Source organism: Polypterus senegalus, chromosome 2 (genome assembly GCF_016835505.1).
Source record: "Polypterus senegalus isolate Bchr_013 chromosome 2, ASM1683550v1, whole genome shotgun sequence".
In the NCBI taxonomy this organism is placed as follows: domain Eukaryota; kingdom Metazoa; phylum Chordata; class Cladistia; order Polypteriformes; family Polypteridae; genus Polypterus; species Polypterus senegalus.
The window spans coordinates 15,928,004-15,946,900 of NC_053155.1; positions in this window are offsets into that span (position 1 = coordinate 15,928,004).

Sequence of the window (18,897 nt, forward strand, 5' to 3'; positions counted from 1 at the left end):
ATTTTTTTTATGTTACGTCCCGGTAATGTATTACATTAACATGTTAGATTATATTTAATAACTGGTATATATAAAAGGTAGTTATGCTCTGACAAGCCTGAGTAAGACCACATGAGGGGAACTGACAGCTCTTCTCTGCTTAGTGTCTAGATATGCTTAGTCTTTTCTATTATGCTGACCAGAACTGCACACCTGTCCACCGCTTAACTAAAGGTCAAAATTAGGAAACATAAACCTCTAGTCTTTAGCACAAAATGCTATGTGCACGTTTCCTGCATTATTAAAGTCATTGACAAAGTGTCTTTAATTAAGTAGTGACTTACATACACAAGGATGGCAGTCGAAATTTAGACAAAGTGCATTCAAGAAGGAATTCGGGAGACACTCCTTCACACAAAGGGTTGTCGGAATATGGATGAAAGTACAAAGTCATGTAGTTGAAACAGACATTTTAAAAATCAGATAAAATGGAACAAGTTAGCAATTAGCTAATTAAACCACTTCAATGTACTCAATAGTAGTGACAAGCAAAACTGACAAATTTCAATTTGCATCAACTTTTGTGAAACTGACAACAAAGTTAATTTCTCTGGTGGTTTTGCTGGGGAGAAACATGAAACTCACTAAAGTGTCTTTTGGGGTTTCAAAGGGTTTCTAGGTGGAAAATGCAGAATATGTCTTTATAAAACCTCATGCTCATTTTCAGGTTTATCTGTATTATTTTCTGCAGCTGCGTAAAGCTTGTAATTCATACCATGCCTGGTGAAATCAATTCTATGTATGCTTGTAATTCCCATCACCTCAGAGAAATGCGGTACGTCTTTACTCAAAGACACGGCCTACCAACCGCCTCGTCCTAGATGAGGATACGCACACTTCTGCTCTCTCACTAGGGCTCTTTAGTTAGGAACTAAATAACAAGCAGACACACTCAGAACTAATGCATGAAAATGTTTCAAGACAGGAACTAAATGTCTGTGAATATTAAACTGGATGTGAAATACAAATTGAATTTCTGTGCAAATGCCACTTCACACAAATCATTTTGCTTATCGCTGCTAAACAGCTTCTTCATTTGATGTACTCTGTAAGTTTTTCAATATATTTTCTTCTGTGCATTTACCCTGCAGATGATGAAATTAAATGTACAACTGTTTTTTCCTAATTTTTCACAGGAGCTGTTTTCCCGCTACAATTTTTGTTGGGTTAATGGACCATTAAACACATAGGACCTGTTAAGTTCTAGTGATGATGTATTAAATACATTGACAAAATATTGTAGTGTCATTAAATAAAAGAATGAACATTTGTCTTGAATATGTTACTATTAGTTTGACAATTGTAATAAATGTGCATTTGTCTGAGTCAATTCTGCACCCACCACATCCTGAATTCTCACTTCTTTTAATTTGATGTCCAACTTCTCAGGTGGCACCTTATGAAATGCTTTCTAAAAGTTGAAATAAATAATATCTTATGCTCCATTTTAATCCTTTTGTTGCTTTCTCGTAGAATTCCAGCATGTTCCTAAAACATGATCTCCCTCTTTTTGTCATTTTCCTTCATAATTCCTTCCATTACTTTACTCGTGATGCATGTTAAACTTACTAGCCTATAGTTTCTTGGATATGCCCAATTATCCATTTTATAAAATGAGACAATATTTGCCATTTTCCATTTTTCCAAGTAACTTATGTATTGCTCACATTACAGAATATACAAAGAATATTATATTTTCTGAGAAAAAAAATTTAAAGTAATTTAGATTTATTCACTAAATGCCAAGGAGTAACAACATGTTGCACCTTAATTAATACATGCATGTAACTTACTTACAGACACAATCAAAAAGGGAAATGTGATTTGTAAATTCTGAAATTTTTGAGGATGCAGACAAATTTAGAGGTGTTAAACAAAGCAGGGTCATTACACAGAAAGATAAATGATTGCAATCTCAGACACGAGTACTTAAAATGGTGTGGCTGACCCTCAGCACAACTGCTCTCCATCTTCTTTTTCATATGTGCTAGATGTTATTTGCAACAGACTTGGAGATATTTATAGTTTTAGAAAAGAATAACAAAGGTCAAGTCAGTTTGGGGACCATGCACTGGTACAGCGTGTTGCCGCACCCACCACATGACAAAATAGCTCCTCATCCTGGTTGGCAATCCCCCCTAGCAGACACGCGGTCCAGTCTCACCCTCCGGAAATGACCTTTTATCTGCTGTGGCCAAGTGTTACGTGGGCGTCCCCTTGGCCTGGTCAGGCCACTTGGGTCTTCAATAATAATAATCATGCAAGCCGAATCACCCTCGGGGAATCGTGCCATACCAACGGGCCATAGTACCGTAACTGATGCTCCCTCACAATGCAGGTCATGTGCCTCATTTGGGACTCCATGAGCAACCGCTCAATCAACACAAAGTCAAACCAGTGATACCCAAGGATTCTACGAAGAGACACAGTACCGAAGGAGTCAAGTCTTCGTCTCAGGTCACTGGATAGTGTCCATGTCTCGCAATCATATAGCAAGACAGGAAGCACCAGGACTCTAAAGACTCGAACCTTCATCCTTTGGCAAAGATATCAGGAGCAACACATACCCTTTTCTATGATGTCTATGAATAAGAGAGGGCTTATATGTTATTATCAGTCAATTAAGTATGCTGGTAGAAAACTAGTAAAGATATTTTTAGAAGACACCAGGAGTAATGACATAGTTAAGTCAAAAATAAGGTTAGAACTAGGAAGTCAGACGATTAATAACCCAAACAGAAACAAGAGAAAAAAGTTGTAATTAAAGAAATACAGCCAAGGATCAAATTCGAGATTGCAGAGTACAGTTTCAAGATATCAAAGCACAAAAGGTTATTGAAATCCACAAAGCACATGAGACATAACACAGACAAATAAAATACAACAGATAATTAACAAAAGTAACACTAACATCAACAAATGGCGCAGCAAAGAACAAGAAATTTAGACATTGTATGCATGGCGTAGCATTCAGGTGTGTTTGGCAATTAATTTAACTGATATGAAAGTTGTAACATTTTAGATTTTGTCTTTTTCTCTTCTAAAATTCAGTTATCGCATTTTTGTTTTTTATATACTGTATCTTAGTAACAATGAGTCATATTCAGAAATGATAGCGATTATAGAATGTAATGAAATTGTGGTGGCTCAATAGCTTTCATGAGCAGCAGATTCCAATTCAAGTGATGTGAAAATGTCCTTGATCAATGTGTGTTAATGGCGAAGCGTCTGTGACTAACTGTTGTGCAATTATCTTAAATATAACATTTCTGAAAGTATTGTGACGTGTCTTGCTACTGCAAAGGCTGTAGAAAGTGGATGCAGTGTGAACACACTTTGTAAGGACTCAGGGGAGCACCTCCCTAGAGAGAGAGCCGAGTGACAGGGATCAGGGTTAAATAACGGTGTGTGGAGTAAAGGGGAGAGGGTGGCTGGAAGTGGTAGTTATTGGTGGAGCGAGAGGAAGACAGCATCAGGTTGTGAAGGGAGAGGACACTTAAAGAGCAGTCAAGAGGTAGATAGGACGAAGGCAAATTATTTTTGTTATTTTGGAGAGAACACACAACGGTATATCCAATAAAAAGCCAGTCGGCATTTGGAAGACTCCCCCAGACAAGCGGATCCCGAGTGTGGGTTATTTTTTCAGGACATCACAATATACACAATAGAGTATTATCCAATAATTCCTATTGAAAAATAACTATTAATACAAAATGACCAATCCAATATTAACATTTGAAAGGAGAAAAGCAACTGAAATAAGTTCCCCATCAAGCTATTAATATTAGTTAAAGCATAATTCATTAAAATTATATGAATAGGTAAGAAATTGGGAAGGAAATGATTTATTGTATAAGGGGAATACAAAAGGTGACAAAAATCTTAATTAGGGTGAAGAATAAGCTGCAAATATGTAGCCAGAATTAGCCGTATGTAATTTTAAAGACTTTAATTCCAGAGAGTTGATACAAAGACGTAAAAATGGATCATCAGTTATTGATAAACCATAAGATGCGTTCAGTCTTTTGTGTGTTTTACAATCTGAGTAAACTTTAATCCTGCCCTACACTCGCTATTAGTGGCCAGCGTGGACTGATCTTCTGTCCACAGATCAACTGCAGGTCCATTTCAAGGGGTCTCTTTAGGATTTGCAGGGTTTTAGGGTCTTATAATCCTTTTAATTGTCGCACAGTGTCACACACGGAAAAAAAAATCTGAAGAGCTGAGTGTTGTGTGACTCATACAATGTGATGTCTAGGTTGGCTCCCCTCTCCCTGGCTGCTTCCTGGAGCCTTTTGAACCCGGAACCATCGATAACGTATCTAAGGATGATCCGGGCAAATTAGGACACACACAGTCAGCAAAGAGTTGGTGGAATAAGATCAAATGTTTTTAAATAACAATACAAACAGTGTCCAAATTGCAATGCTTCAAACTTTCATTAAACAATCCATAAAAATTCAGATGAATGTGGAAGTTAATAAATCAATAAATAAATATCCATTAAAAAATTAATCAGATACACTCAGCTGGAGTGGCCCTTTTCAGCCCCCTTGAGTGTCAGCCCTATGCTCTTCCCAGGGGTTGTCTTCCCAACTGTCTACCTCCTTTCCTCCACACCCTTGTATCTCCAGATCTTATCATCTCCATTACCTTTTCCCTTTTTTAACTCCAATTCTCTCCCTCTCTTCTTTTCATTTTTCAATATTTTCTTTTTTTTCCATTCCCCTGTTCGGCCATGCAGGCTCCCTTTATATGGCCAATAGGGTGCAGATGTGGCCCTTGACCTGCACTGAGGTATGCATGAAGCACTTGACTGACCCACTCACATTTGCATGTGAATGCGCAATCACCCAAGTACCCCAATCAACCTCGGAGTAGTATTTGCACACACACATGTGCACCTGCACCAGCTTGGAATCTGCACCCTCCAGGATGTAATAATGTATTTAAAAATGTGCTTTACCACAGACCTATTATCACATACATATATGTAGAATCTGTGCCCCTTGGGGTTTCATGTAACTTACAACCTACAAGGGTTGTTTTTTTTGAGAGTTTTTCCTTGTCTTCTTAGAGAGTCAAGACTGGGTGGCTGTCAAAAGGCAAGGCCTGTTAAAGCTCATTGCGGCACTTCTTGCGTGATTTTGGGCTATACAAAAATAAATTGTTTGTATTGTATTGTATGTATCTTAATTAAGATGTTAACCATTGATCAGGAGCAATTTTGTATATGATTGATCAAAGGCTTGTCGTTAATGTATATATGAGGCTGGGTGCTAGATGCCACAACCATTGCTAAACCCGTCCTCTGTTTATAGCAGGTATGGCAGATGCCCCTTTCACTCATAAATAATAAGTGCAAACACTGTTTAGCTACAAGTTGATAATATAATTTCTTTATAATAATAATCTGCAGATAATATTGTTCAATCAATGCAGTCCTATTTATTGTTACATACCGTATATACTGTACTCACATATAAGTCGAGTCTTGAAACCCGAAAAATCGATTATAAAATCAGACCCCAACTTATACGCCCACTCAAAAATGCGAATTTGCCTCCTCCAATCTTGCCTCAGTATCTCAGATGCATCAAATTATGTTGCAGCAGCACAGTTATCAGTTTCTTTTGCTACGTCAACAACGTTTAAGTTAAAACCAACTTCATATTTTCTTCTGATCGAACACTCCATAGTAGATAAGGGATGCTTTTATGATAAAGGTGTATGAGGGTGTGAGATATAAAAAACACAAATCAGTGCAAACGTTGCTTTGGAATAGTTTGGGTATTACTGTGTGGTCACATAGGCGCAATAGAGAGAGAGAGAGAGGTTAGGAGCACATGCTGATACAGCACACCGCCACACTCACATACAAAAAAAGGCAGTGTGCTCCATGGTTACTCTCTCAGGTGGGCGTTAGCATATCATAATCCCTTGTATCAATAGCGTGAGTTTTCAGCATTTGACTTATACAACTGACTTTATAAAATACTAGAAATTATAATGTAAAATCAAGTCCCGACTTATCTGTGGGAGAAGTTATCCACGAGTATATACGGTAATTGCTTTCCCCTTCCATCTACAGTGGACCCTTGACTTATGAACTCAATTCGTTCACGTGGGCTGGTTGTAACTCAAGTTGGTTGTAAGTCAAGACTATTTTTCCCATAAGAAATAATGGATATACTCATAATGCGCTCCGAACCTCCCACAGCAACACTTACTTAACCTTTTCATAATAAAAAAAGGTTGTATAATGTGCATAATTTACCAAAACACCAATAATGTTTCTAATGTACTAACCAAAAAGTTATAAAAAGTGTGTAGCCTACCAGAAACAACAATTTCATACTGCACTCACCATTTAATTTGACATCTTTGGGCTGCAGGAAGGGAGGAGGAGGAGAATGAAACGGAAGGTGGTTATTGTTTAGAAGGGAGCCTCCTTATGCAGATCTTTTCTTTGTAAAATTGTCGAGATGGTGGATTTCGACATGCTGTACATATTAGTGAGATCGGTCACGAACGCCACTCTCATATTTCCGCACAATTTCCTTCTTCGTTTCGATTGTGATCGCTGTTTCTCAAGTTAATGACGACAGTAGTCGAGCACTCAGTTCAAAGCGGGTCACGTTGTGAACTGCTGTAATAATACACTCAAAAGCAAGCCGGTGCTGACTCAACCTGATGACATCATCATGTGCCGCGCCAGCCCGCTAGCTAACATCCCTTAACAATCGCTTTCTTTACCTTCGTTACCTTCTCTTCCTTCCTTAGCAATTATGCATCTTGCGTGCCATTGTCTTTGTGAATTATATATACAGATAAATCACTGCACTGACCGAAATTACGTACACAAACACATGTATCTGGGCTCCGACTGACGCTTATGAACGCTCTCGGCTGTTTGTTTACAATCGCACAAGCGGATACATGTGACCGCATTCGGGTCGTAACGCAAGATGTTGGTCGTAAATCAAAACAAAAATTTTGGTCGTAAATCAAGTTGTTCGCATGTCAGGCCAGTCGTATGTCAAGGGTCGACTGTATTTCCAATAAAAGTGACTTATACTCTAATAGTTAACTTACCTAAAGCAGCACGAGAAGGCGCTGCTGTGTGAACTGTTGCTGCGTGAGCGTTTTGCTCAGCATTTCACTCACTTCCATAAGACATTCTTGAAGCTATTGGATGATTAGAAGAAGAAATTTTACACTTTCCAGCAACTGCCCTCAAGGTAAAATTGAAACAATAAACCAATTCGTAGTTGAAATCGCAGAGGATGCATAACACCAGAATTACCAAAGCCTACGAAAAACCTTGTTAACCCGGCCCACCTTAAATCCCTTCGCACCTCTTCGTCAGCATCTTTTGTCAACAAGACAAGCAGCAAGCAGCCTACTATTCCATCCCCTCACCACCACAGAACAGGCACAATGTTCTCCCAGCTCAAGACTTCTCCGGATGGAATTTGTCCATTTTCATTCAAACTCTTTGCAATGGGATGTTAAGATAGAGGATTAAGAATATAATACAAAATTCTCTGATGGACAGACAAGCTGCTGATGGACTGTGAGAGAGCAGGAACTGTGGGAGACTTACATGAGGATGTGACGACTTACAGAAGAGTATAAAATCATCTTAGGGGATGAGTAACTGAGAGAAGGTTTAAACAAGGAAGGAAGAGCAAAGGGATTCAAGTAACTCTGGAGAGATGTTAGGAGTAGTTACAGTAACCTTTACATTTTATAAAGAAACCAGCATGTGAGGTGATCAGGATGAGTCAAAAGTGAGGTAGAGCTCCTCATGGTTTCAAAGCTGTACTTCATAACCCAGAATATGGAGCTGATGAAAAGGCACAATGAGAGGTTTGGTTGATGATGATGTCATTGAACCACAAACTCTGGATGCTCCTGACACAAACACAGTCACAGGTTCAAATATAATGATTTTATTTTGTCCAAGTACCTTTACATAGCATGGTATACACAGGGGCGGTGAATTCATCCTCTTTCTACTCTTCCTCTCAATTCTTCTACCTGACTGCAACTCTCCGAAGTGAGGTGGAGGGCTCCTTTTAAGCCAGACCCTGGAGGTAATTCTGGTGTTTGGGAAAAGTCTTCCATTGTCAACCCTGCAGAACCCCCTCACAACATCCAGGACACCTAGCAGGGCAGACACACCGGATTATGATTTCTAGCCTGCCCAGTGGTCTGAAAACTTAGAGCAGTGGCATATGGATGCTGCCCTCTAGCGTGTCGACACTGCTATAATATTTTGTCCAAATTCTCAATACCATTACTAAAACAAAAGGTAAGGATTTCTATGAAATTAACAAAATTTGTAATTAGAAAGCAATTACTACAAAAACTTCAAATGAATGGTGAAGACACAAACTGAAATATTTTATGACTTACATTAGACAATACAGCTTGTTTGTTAATCAAATGGCTAAATTATCTCATATCCAAGATACATTTTAAAATTTATCAGAGTTTCCACTGCAGCCACATCACTTTGTCGTTTCTTCCATATTTCGATAACTCTTTCCAGATTGCTACTTAAATACACTTTTCCTAGATTTCATGGGTTAAATGCATATCAAATACAATATAAATTCATTTTCAGAATTAGGTTTCCATATTTCCTTGACAGTGAAGACGTGTCCGTTAGCCAGTTGTTGTACTTGTATGTAGGTCTGGTCACCACATTAGAAAAAAGATGGAATAGCTCAGGAATCTCAATAAAGAACAAGAGTCCATACCCCTGATGTGGCATCATTCAGACACCACAGTGTATGAACACAACTTCCCTTCAAATATAACATTTTATTTGAAATTTTAATTAGATTGACAAATTACCTGGATATTAGTTTATCAGTAAGTTAACCCTAACCAGTAATCCTAACCTAAGTCTCCGGACAACATACAGTATATTTTTTATTTCCTTCTTATATGAGTTAATCTTCTCCTAATTAAAAATGTTTAAATGCTTTTATTTATTTCTTTATTCCTGAAACTGTAGATAACAGGGTTCATCATAGATGGCACTGCATTTCCAAGAATAAACATAACATTGTAAGTTTCTGTTGTTATCATCACTCCTGCTCCTGGCAATATGTAAAACAATGAAAGTGGAATATAAAATAGTCCAACAACAAGCAGGTGGGTCACACAAGTGCTGAAAAGTTTACTTTTCCCTCCTGCTGAAGAAATCCTTAGAGCTTCAATAGCAATCCGACTGTAGGATACAAGAATAAAAATAACTGGGAAGACACTAAAGGGAACTAGAGCAACAGACAATGGTATCAAGTATTTAGGATCATTAGAACAAGATACATGGACCATGGTAGTATAATCACAGAAACAGAAAGGAAGGATATTAGTACGACAAAACGAAAGCTCAGCAACAAAAATGACATAATGCAGTTTGAAAATTGCTGCAAGAATATTTAACACGAAGACACCAATCACAATTTTTTTATTAGTAATGACTGAAGGGTACTGCAAAGGGTAAACAACAGCAATGTAGCGATCAAAGGCCATAAAAGCTAAGAGAAAGGATTCCATTTCCTCAACATGAAAGAAAAGAAACATTTGCAACACACAAGCAGCATAAGGCACCACTTTAGAGTCGAGCAGAAGGATTGAGAGCATCTTTGGGATGAGAACTGAGCTGTTTGCTAGGTCTATCACTGCCAGGATGCCGATGCAGAAGTACATTGGAACATGGAGTTGAGGGTTCAGGATTATGATCACTATCACCAGTAGATTTCCAAACATGGATAAGCAGTAGATGATTGCAAGAATACAAATTGTAGTGGTCTTCTGGTTTGAATCAATGGCACATTGAAGTATAAATTCTGAGACACTGATGGTAGCGTTGTTCATCTTCATAAATCTAAAGAGTCATAAAAGAAACATTAGGGTATCTGCCGTGTAACCCTGTAGGAAACACTTTTCTGTATGAATGTTTGAAGAATAAGAAGATACCTAGTGAGAAACTAACAGCACATCGTGCAGCAACTCCTAATCCTCACAAAATGTATGTTTGATTGTGAAAAGCATTACTTTAGCCATCCTACAGGGCCAGATGATTTCCCATTATAGCCTTTGCTTACTTAAAAAGTATGAGCTTCTAGATTTCTTTGTTAGAATAAGCTTTGTCAACATCTGTAAAATGTAAGATGCATGAATTTAAGACCCGTAATTTACTGAATGTTTGCACTAATGTATTTTAAATCGGAAGTATTTATATCTACAGAAAAAAAGGTATGAAGTTAGGAAAACATTAAAATGTGTTAAAAGTCAGTCATTTAACGGACAAACAGTATGTGTGAAGGAGTTTATCTGTTTACATATTACAAATTCAAATCCATTCACCTTTACAACACTCTCGATTGAACTTCCTGTTTCTGCTTTTACTTTGACAACAAAGTCCTTCCTGTGTGAGATTCTGTAAGATGGCTTGATTTAGATCTGTCTGTGTCAGTGAATGACATGGGGAGGGGTTTTACATGAGCCAATGTCCACAAAGCAGATGCTCTATGAAACATGCCAATATCCATAAAGCAGTCGGTCCAGAGGAAATACATCTGGGCACATTGTTAAAACAAATCTGTAGTGTAGTGATCAAACAGATGGCATATTCAAAAACATTTTCAATGCATCACAGAGAGAATCTACAGTTAATACCTGCTTCAATGTTACCAAAGCTAAAGAAAACAAAGACAAAACATGATATTCCAGATTGTTTGGGACATCTTCAGTCTGCAACTCATCACAGTTGTTCCACAGAAGATGCCATATCTTGTACTTCATACTTTTGTCTCAAACATTTTTTTCAACAATATTATAGACTTGGGATTTACTGCCACCAACTGCAGTCAAATTTAGGACTTCTAAATTGGCAGACCCCAAAGTTTGTTTATCGGTATCAATATCTCCCAATTGATCTTCAGAGGAGCACCCCACTGAGCAGTGCTGAGCCTCTGCTTTACTACCTGTTCACCAATGGCTGTGTGACTAGACGTAGCTTCATCTCCTTCGTTAAGTGTGCTAATCAAACATGCACTGTAGGTTTCGTTACCAAGAGATAAGGTGATAACTTTCACTCTGAGAGGGTGGTGTCAGGCCAACATCCTCCTTCTTAAAGTCCAGCCAGGCATATATAGACCACACACTCCACTCCTATCTCCATTCACAGGGATGCTAAGAAGAAGGGCAACAAGTTTATTCTTTTTAACAAGTCACTATCACTAATGACCTAATCAATGCCCAACATATTGTGAGGGCTATCATCTAGAAAACTCACCAATACCATTATTGGTACAAAGAGAAAAAGTTTTGTTGAAGACCTTAGTTATTTCTCCAGTCAGTTTTCTCCCTCCTCTGTTGTGGTGATACCTAAAAATATGTGGACAAATTTTTCAGTAGTGTATAATTTAGCATACATGTAGGTCAAATATATATATTTTAAGATTATATCTGAAACATAAGAAAACATATTCCTCTTAATATATTGTAATAAACACATATACAAATACAGTATATTGGAGTTGGTCTCGGCCATTATGGGAGATGGGTGTCTGAAGCGGAATTCCGTTATCAGCGGTCTTCATTTTTCTCTTATATTTTTATCATCCCAAGGTATCTTGTATTTACCCGACGTGAGGAGGTTCTATTACAGTACATGCAAGCATATATAAACATGAGCGGTAAGAAGGGGGCTCAGAAAGAAACTGAAAACAAATTCAGTATATTGTGTAGAAGATATGCAATACACTGTGTGTCCAGATTCATGGCAGATCATTCAGGACTTTCTGTTTACATTGAAAAATAAATCTCCATTTCCCCAATGATTTTATTTTGTACCCCCATAACTCACGAAAAGTAGTTCACTGCTATTGTATGTAGGCTCAAATTACTACTTGCTTGTACTTGGTAAGTAATAATAAGTTTATAATTTGTGCTGTGTCACAAGTGTGCAGGTAGGAGGTGTGAAGACTGACAGACTGATGCACAGAGAATAACTTGATACTCAACCTCAAAAAACTAAGGAACTGATCACTAATTTCAGGAAGCAGGATGACTATCAGTAACAGTGACAGAGTGGATAAATTCTCTAATTTTAGGTTCTTGGGCACCATGAACAATAAACACAAAGTCACTACTTAAAGAAGCACAACAGCGACTTTACTTCCTGAGAAATCTCTGGAAGGTTGACCTGTCACAATAGCTTCTGGTGTCTTTCTATCTTTGTTCCATTGAAAGTGTCCTGACTCATGGGATACTCATGTGGTTTGGCAACAGCCCAGGAGCTGACAAAAAGGCTCTGCAGAGAATCATAAAAACAGCAGAGAAAATTACCAACACAACTTTGCCTACCTTGAAGTTTTCTACATCTCTCAGTGTCTGTGGAAGACTTCCTGCATCATAAATGACTTATATCAACCAGCACACAAATTATTTGAAGTTCTATCCTCAGGGAAGAGATACAGGTCCATTAGAGCGTGAACCACAAGACTGATGAACAGGTTTTACTGCCAAGTGAATACTACACTAAATTCTGTAATAAAATCACATACCTTATCGACAAAATTGTAAAATATCATATTCATCATTATTATTTATTTATTTTTCTTAACTTGTACAATCTTTAAAAAAACTATCTTTTTATCACAATAAGCTGACAATTGTGTAATGTGTGAGATATTAGATGTGTGGTTTTAAAAGTATAGTTTTGAGCATCGTTTCAGGTGGTGTACGGAAATCTCATTATACAGTATGTGTTATGCAATGACAAGAAAAGGAACCTTATCTTATTTACTTCTAATTTGAAGATGGAAGCTAAAGCAAGAGGATTGCCTGGGTCGTGTCTCCGATTTCATGAGCTTGAGTACCAAAGACCTACTATTTTGAATGAAGTCTTGAGACTGTACCTGTCTCCTCTCTAAAGTAATAAAGTACCAGTATATTCCAATGAAACTCAAACAGCACAGTATCTACACACAACACAACTACCCACACGAACGCTCGGTGGAGCACTGATTCAGAATTCGGCTCTGTGTATGAGGTCACACCTAAACACTTGGCAAAAGTATAGGCATGACATTAAGCATTTTTTGCATCATATAATTATATTCAGTGGTCATTTTTAGTCAAAAAAATGTTTGTTTTACTGAAACTTACATTTTTTTTTAAAATGAAATCCGTTAAGACACTCCAGGCCAGCAAAAGGTATTCGTTATTTTCAAAGTATCGTTATATCTGTATTCACTATAACGGGATTTGACCTGTATATTTTTCAAAACATATTTTATGTGTATTACATTTTTATAAGGGGCAGCACAAGAGTTAGGGACACCATTCACTCCCATAAGGTTACTCAACATCCATTTGTACTGACCACTGCATGAGTGTGACCGATGTGAGTTTGTTCTGTCTTTCATGTGTTGGCTGTTTGTCATCCACCACTGTAATTAGACTGTGTGGCTTGGGCAGGGAGCATGCAAATAAGAATCTCCTTTTATTTGGAACTGAAAAAATCCTCTTTAGGATTTATTGATTTGAATTTTGAACATTGTTTCCACATGAATTGTTACCCTTTACAGTGCCCTATACCTTTTCAACAAATAAATATTTAGCTAATTCATTTTAATTTATTGAAGTAAATTATGTATATTTTGATAAAGTTACTTCTACATAAATGTGTTGAGTTACTGTAGTTTTAAGGTACTATTTTAGGCTATATGATTTGATTCAATTTATTTTACACAATTCAATTATTTTGCATCATTCTTTCATTCAACTTTATTGCCATACATTGCTGTGTAACTAGCTATGATACTTAATTTCAGATCACTGGATTCGTAAAGTTTACTTACACATAACAAAATTACCAAAATTAGACTGCACACTTTCAGAAAAAAACAACATTTAAGACACTTCTGCCATGTTGTTTGAGGAGAAGAAAAGGTCGCTTTTGTAATTTACAGCTTTCAATATTTTGTCAATTTATTGAAAACCACCCACTATAAATCAGCGTCCTCAACCATATAGAACCTGTAGCACTTGAGAAAAAGGTCAATGTTGTATTATCCTTAACTTTCCATCCATCCATCCATTATCCAACCCACTATATCCTAACTGCAGGGTCATGGGGATCTGCTGGAGCCAATCCCAGTCAACACAGGGTGCAAGACAAGTAACAAACCCCAGGCAGGGCGCCAGCCCACTGCACTTAACTTTCCTAATTTGACAATTTGTAGCATTGCACCCAGAATATGTTGGAAAAAAATTCTGGAGGGCGGCACGGTGGTGCAGTGGTAGCGCTGCTGCCTCGCAGTTAGGGGACCCGGGTTCGCTTCCCGGGTCCTCCCTGCGTGGAGTTTGCATGTTCTCCCGTGTCTGCGTGGGTTTCCTCCGGGCGCTCCGGTTTCCTCCCACAATCCAAAGACATGCAGGTTAGGTGGATTGGCGATTCTAAATTGGCCCTGGTGTGTGCTTGGTGTGTTTGTGTGTGTCCTGTGGTGGGTTGGCACCCTGCCCAGGATTGGTTCCTGCCTTGTGCCCTGTGTTGGCTGGGATTGGCTCCAGCAGACCCCCGTGACCCTGTATTCGGATTCAGCGGGTTAGGAAATGGATGGATGGATGAAAAATTCTGGAAAATTGCATCATACCATATATGTCAGCATACTGAAAACACCATCATTCCACAGACACACATTACTCCAAAGTAATATTCTTAGAAATAGCTACCTAAAGACATTAATGAGTTTAAAGTTTACATTTAATTCTTTATACAGCTACCTTACATTAATTTTTTTATATTTTTTCAATAGTCAGTTACAGTGTTGTAATTCTGAGTTTATGGAAATATAACTTTTATTCCTGACATACATTATTGAGACAATTGATATTGGCAGCTACAGCACTGTTCAAATGTAAACATACATTAATTTAACTGTTTAAAATTATTGTTTTTACTGTTTATCATATTTTTTTTACTGTGAAAAGGTCAATTTTGTGTAATTTTAATGATTTTTTTTTATTGCATGGTTTCTTAATCTCAGTCCTTGGACTCCACTGCCCAGCATAATTTGTAGTGTTTCCTGCTCAGATACCCCCAAGTCCAGCTCATCAGCCAATTATCAATACTGGGTGACAATACCCAGTGACCTTTCACCCTCTTCATCATCTTCACCTAAACACCCTTCACTTATTGATTTTTTTCATTTGAATACTTAGATACAATGTTATCAGATCACTTTCTTCTGAGCAGGTTGTGTTGCATTTTGACTTAACACAATATAATCACATTTTAATTTCAAACATGAATGTCTTAAATTGAATCCATCTGCTTCAACATATTCTGTAGACGCTCATGCCTACATGGACATTAACTAAACAATAATGTTTAAGCAGGATTAGGGTTGTGGATAGTTAATTTTACTAATAACTATTCAAATATAAACATTTACTTTATATAATTAAAATACACAATCACCCAATATACACTATATTGCCAAAAGTATTGGGATGCCTGCATATACACAAACATGAACTTTTATGACATTCTTAATACAGTACATAGGCTTTAATATGGAGTTGACCCACACACTGCAGCTTTAACAGCTTCAACTCTTCTGGGAAGGCTTTCCACAAGGTTTAGAGGTGTGTTTATGGTAATTTGTGACAATTCTTCAGGAGAGCATTTGTGAGGTCAGGCACTGATGTTGGACGAGAAGGCCTGGCTCGCAGTCTCTGTTCTAATTCATCCCAAAGGTGTTCTGTCGGGTTAAGGTCAGGGATCTGTTGCAGGCCAGTCAGATTCTTCCATATCAAACTTGCTCATCCATTTCTTTATAGACCTTGCTTTGTGCACTGGTGCGCAGTCATGTTTGAACAGGAAGGGGCCATTCCCAAACTGTTACCACAAAGCAGGGAGCATGAATTTGTCCAAAATGTCTTTGCATACGGAAGCATTAAGAGATCCATTCACTGGAACTAAGGGGCCAAACCCAACCCCTGAAAAACAACCCCACACCATAATCCCCCCTCCACCAAACTTTACACTTGGCACAGTGAAGTCAGGCAAGTACCATTCTCCTGGCAACTGCCAAACCCAGACTTGTCCATCAGATTGGCAGATTCGCACTCCAGAGGACATGTCTCCACTGCTCTAGAGTCCAGTGGCGGTGTGCTTTACACCACTGCATTCGTCACTTTGCATTGCACTTAGTGATATAAGGCTTGAATACAGCTGCTCAGCCACGGAAACCCATGCAATGAAGCTTTCTATGCACCGTTCTTGAGCTAATCTGGAGGCCCAATGAAGTTTGGAGGAGTGTAGCTATTGACTCTGCAGAGAGTTGGTGACTTCTGCACACTGTCCCCGCTCTGTGATTTTACATGGCCTACCACTTCGTGGCTGAGTTGCTGTGGTTCCTAATTGCTTCCATTTTGTTATAATACCACTAACAGTTGACCGTGAAATATTTAGTACCTAAGAAATTTCACAAATGGACGTATTGCATAGGTGGCATCCTATCACGGTACCACACTTGAATTCACTGAGGTCCTGAAAGCGACCCATTCTTTCACAAATGTTTGTAGAAGCAGTCTGCATGCCTAGGTGCTTCATTTTATACACCTGTGGCCATGGAAGTGATTGGAACACCTGAATTAAATGATTTGGAGAGGTGTCCCAATAGTTTTGGCAATATAGTGTATATGCATAGTTAAACACCTACTGTTTGGTCTGTTGATTGTTGTACACAGCAAAGTTCCAATTGTCTAAATAATATGTAGAACTATAGAATAAAAAATCTGAAAGCAGTTTAAGAAAAAATGTTACCATAGACCACACTAAAAATAATATGGGATAGGAACTTTTTCCTTAAACAACTATTTTCATTGAATCAAAATGCAAAAAAACACAGGAATAATAAATAAATAAATAAATACAGTCACACATACACACAACACATCAGAAGGTCACCTTCCAAAAGGCTGCTAACTTTGTCACCTGTTTCTACCTGAACAGCTCCGAGGCGATGGCCAATGAGAGCAACTGACTCCGCCCCTTCTGGGCCAAGTACTATAAAGCCAGTCTCACTTTGAGTTGAGTCAGACCAAAGGATAGAGCTCCAGAAAAAGATCAAGATCTACTCAACCGAGCAGCACTATTGAATTAAGAGAAGGCTACAGCCTGTGTTTTAGTTTTGCAACAGCATCATGTGTATGTTTTGCCTGGTTTTTCAGTAGAAAGAATTAAAAGGAAACACCCGGTTGCTGTTCCAACATTTCTTTTGACGTTTGGTTTTTCTAACATTTGTCCACATTACATATAATATTATTTAAAACAAAAATAATTACAAATCCCTAAAGAAAAAAATAATTTTTCAAATAATGGGAGCTATGCTGATAATACAACAGAGAGCTGTGTCTGTGGTGAATACACAGGATAAACTGATAGGAACAAAATTAAGTCATTTTGTAACTTATTTGTTGAATTAGAAGTGCTCTCACATTAACAGACACTGGACACAAACCCTAATTCTAATCCAAGCCCTTCCATATAGTATGTATAGGTTAGGTTCTTTTTTAATATATCTCCTGAAAATATGTCCACATTTTTATTGAGCACAGGTATGTAACTTTGGAGCAGGTGATGAACATGGTTGAATGCAAAGCGTCAGTGATCAGTTCACAAAATGCAGTTTGGTTTCATTAGCCTAGGAACAAAACAACAGATGTGATCTTTAGAACATCAAAACACGTGTAAGGAGAAAATAACAATCATGCCAAGAAGCGGGTCCATCCAAATCACTGAAAATGTCTAAAATAACATTAAGTTGAGATGCAATCGCAATTTAAATCACATGTCTATGGTTCTTTGAATGAAAAAAAACCTTTCTATTTATGCAAAACAAGTTAACAAGTGTTCAACTATGTATTCATATGTTGTAAATCAAGATACAATTGATCACATTACTGTTGTTTCTCCACTTGGAGCACAGACTTGCTTATGGTCACATACTCTCAGCAGTGGGATTTGAAGCCACAACCTCAGGGTTTTCTCGATCCACTGTACTAATTCTTTTAAAATGTTAAACAATATTACAAGGTCACCTCTTAATCTCCATTTGCTTAATCTAAAAAGGTTCAATTCCTTTATCCTCTCCTCATAGCTCATAACTGTTAGTTCTGGAATTCAGTCAAGTTGCCCTGCTATGGACTTTCTCTATTGCTGCTTTATCTTTTTTGTAATATAGACATCAAAACTGAACACGGTACTGCAAGTAAGGCCTCACTAGTGTGTTATATGCAACCTTTGCAACATTTATAGAGTGACGGGGGGCTATTTTCAAAAAGGAAAAATGGCAATGGAACAGAAATGCAGTCATTACTTTCTGTGTATGAGTACTCTAATGTAACAGCTATGATCTACTGCATTAGTTCCATTAATAATTTTAAACACTTTAATCATGTCTCCTCTCATCAACAACACAGGGACACAGCTGGAAAATTGTAAATTTCACACAAACATTAGGAAGTTTTTCTTTATACAGAGAATTATTGACACATGAAATAAACTACCAAGTAGTGTGGAAGACAGTAGGACTTTAGGGGCCTTTGACTTGATGTTATTTTGGAAGAATTAAGTTGGCCTGAGTGGCCTGTTCTCATCTACGTTGTTCTAATGTTTGTTCTAAAAATGTTTATTCTCTTTTTGCTTAAACTTTAAAAGGTTTAGCTTCTTCAGTCTGTCCTCATAGCTAATATCTTTTGGTCGCTGTATCAGCCTAGTCGCTGTCCTCTGGAGTTACTCTAGTACTGCTATGTTTTTTT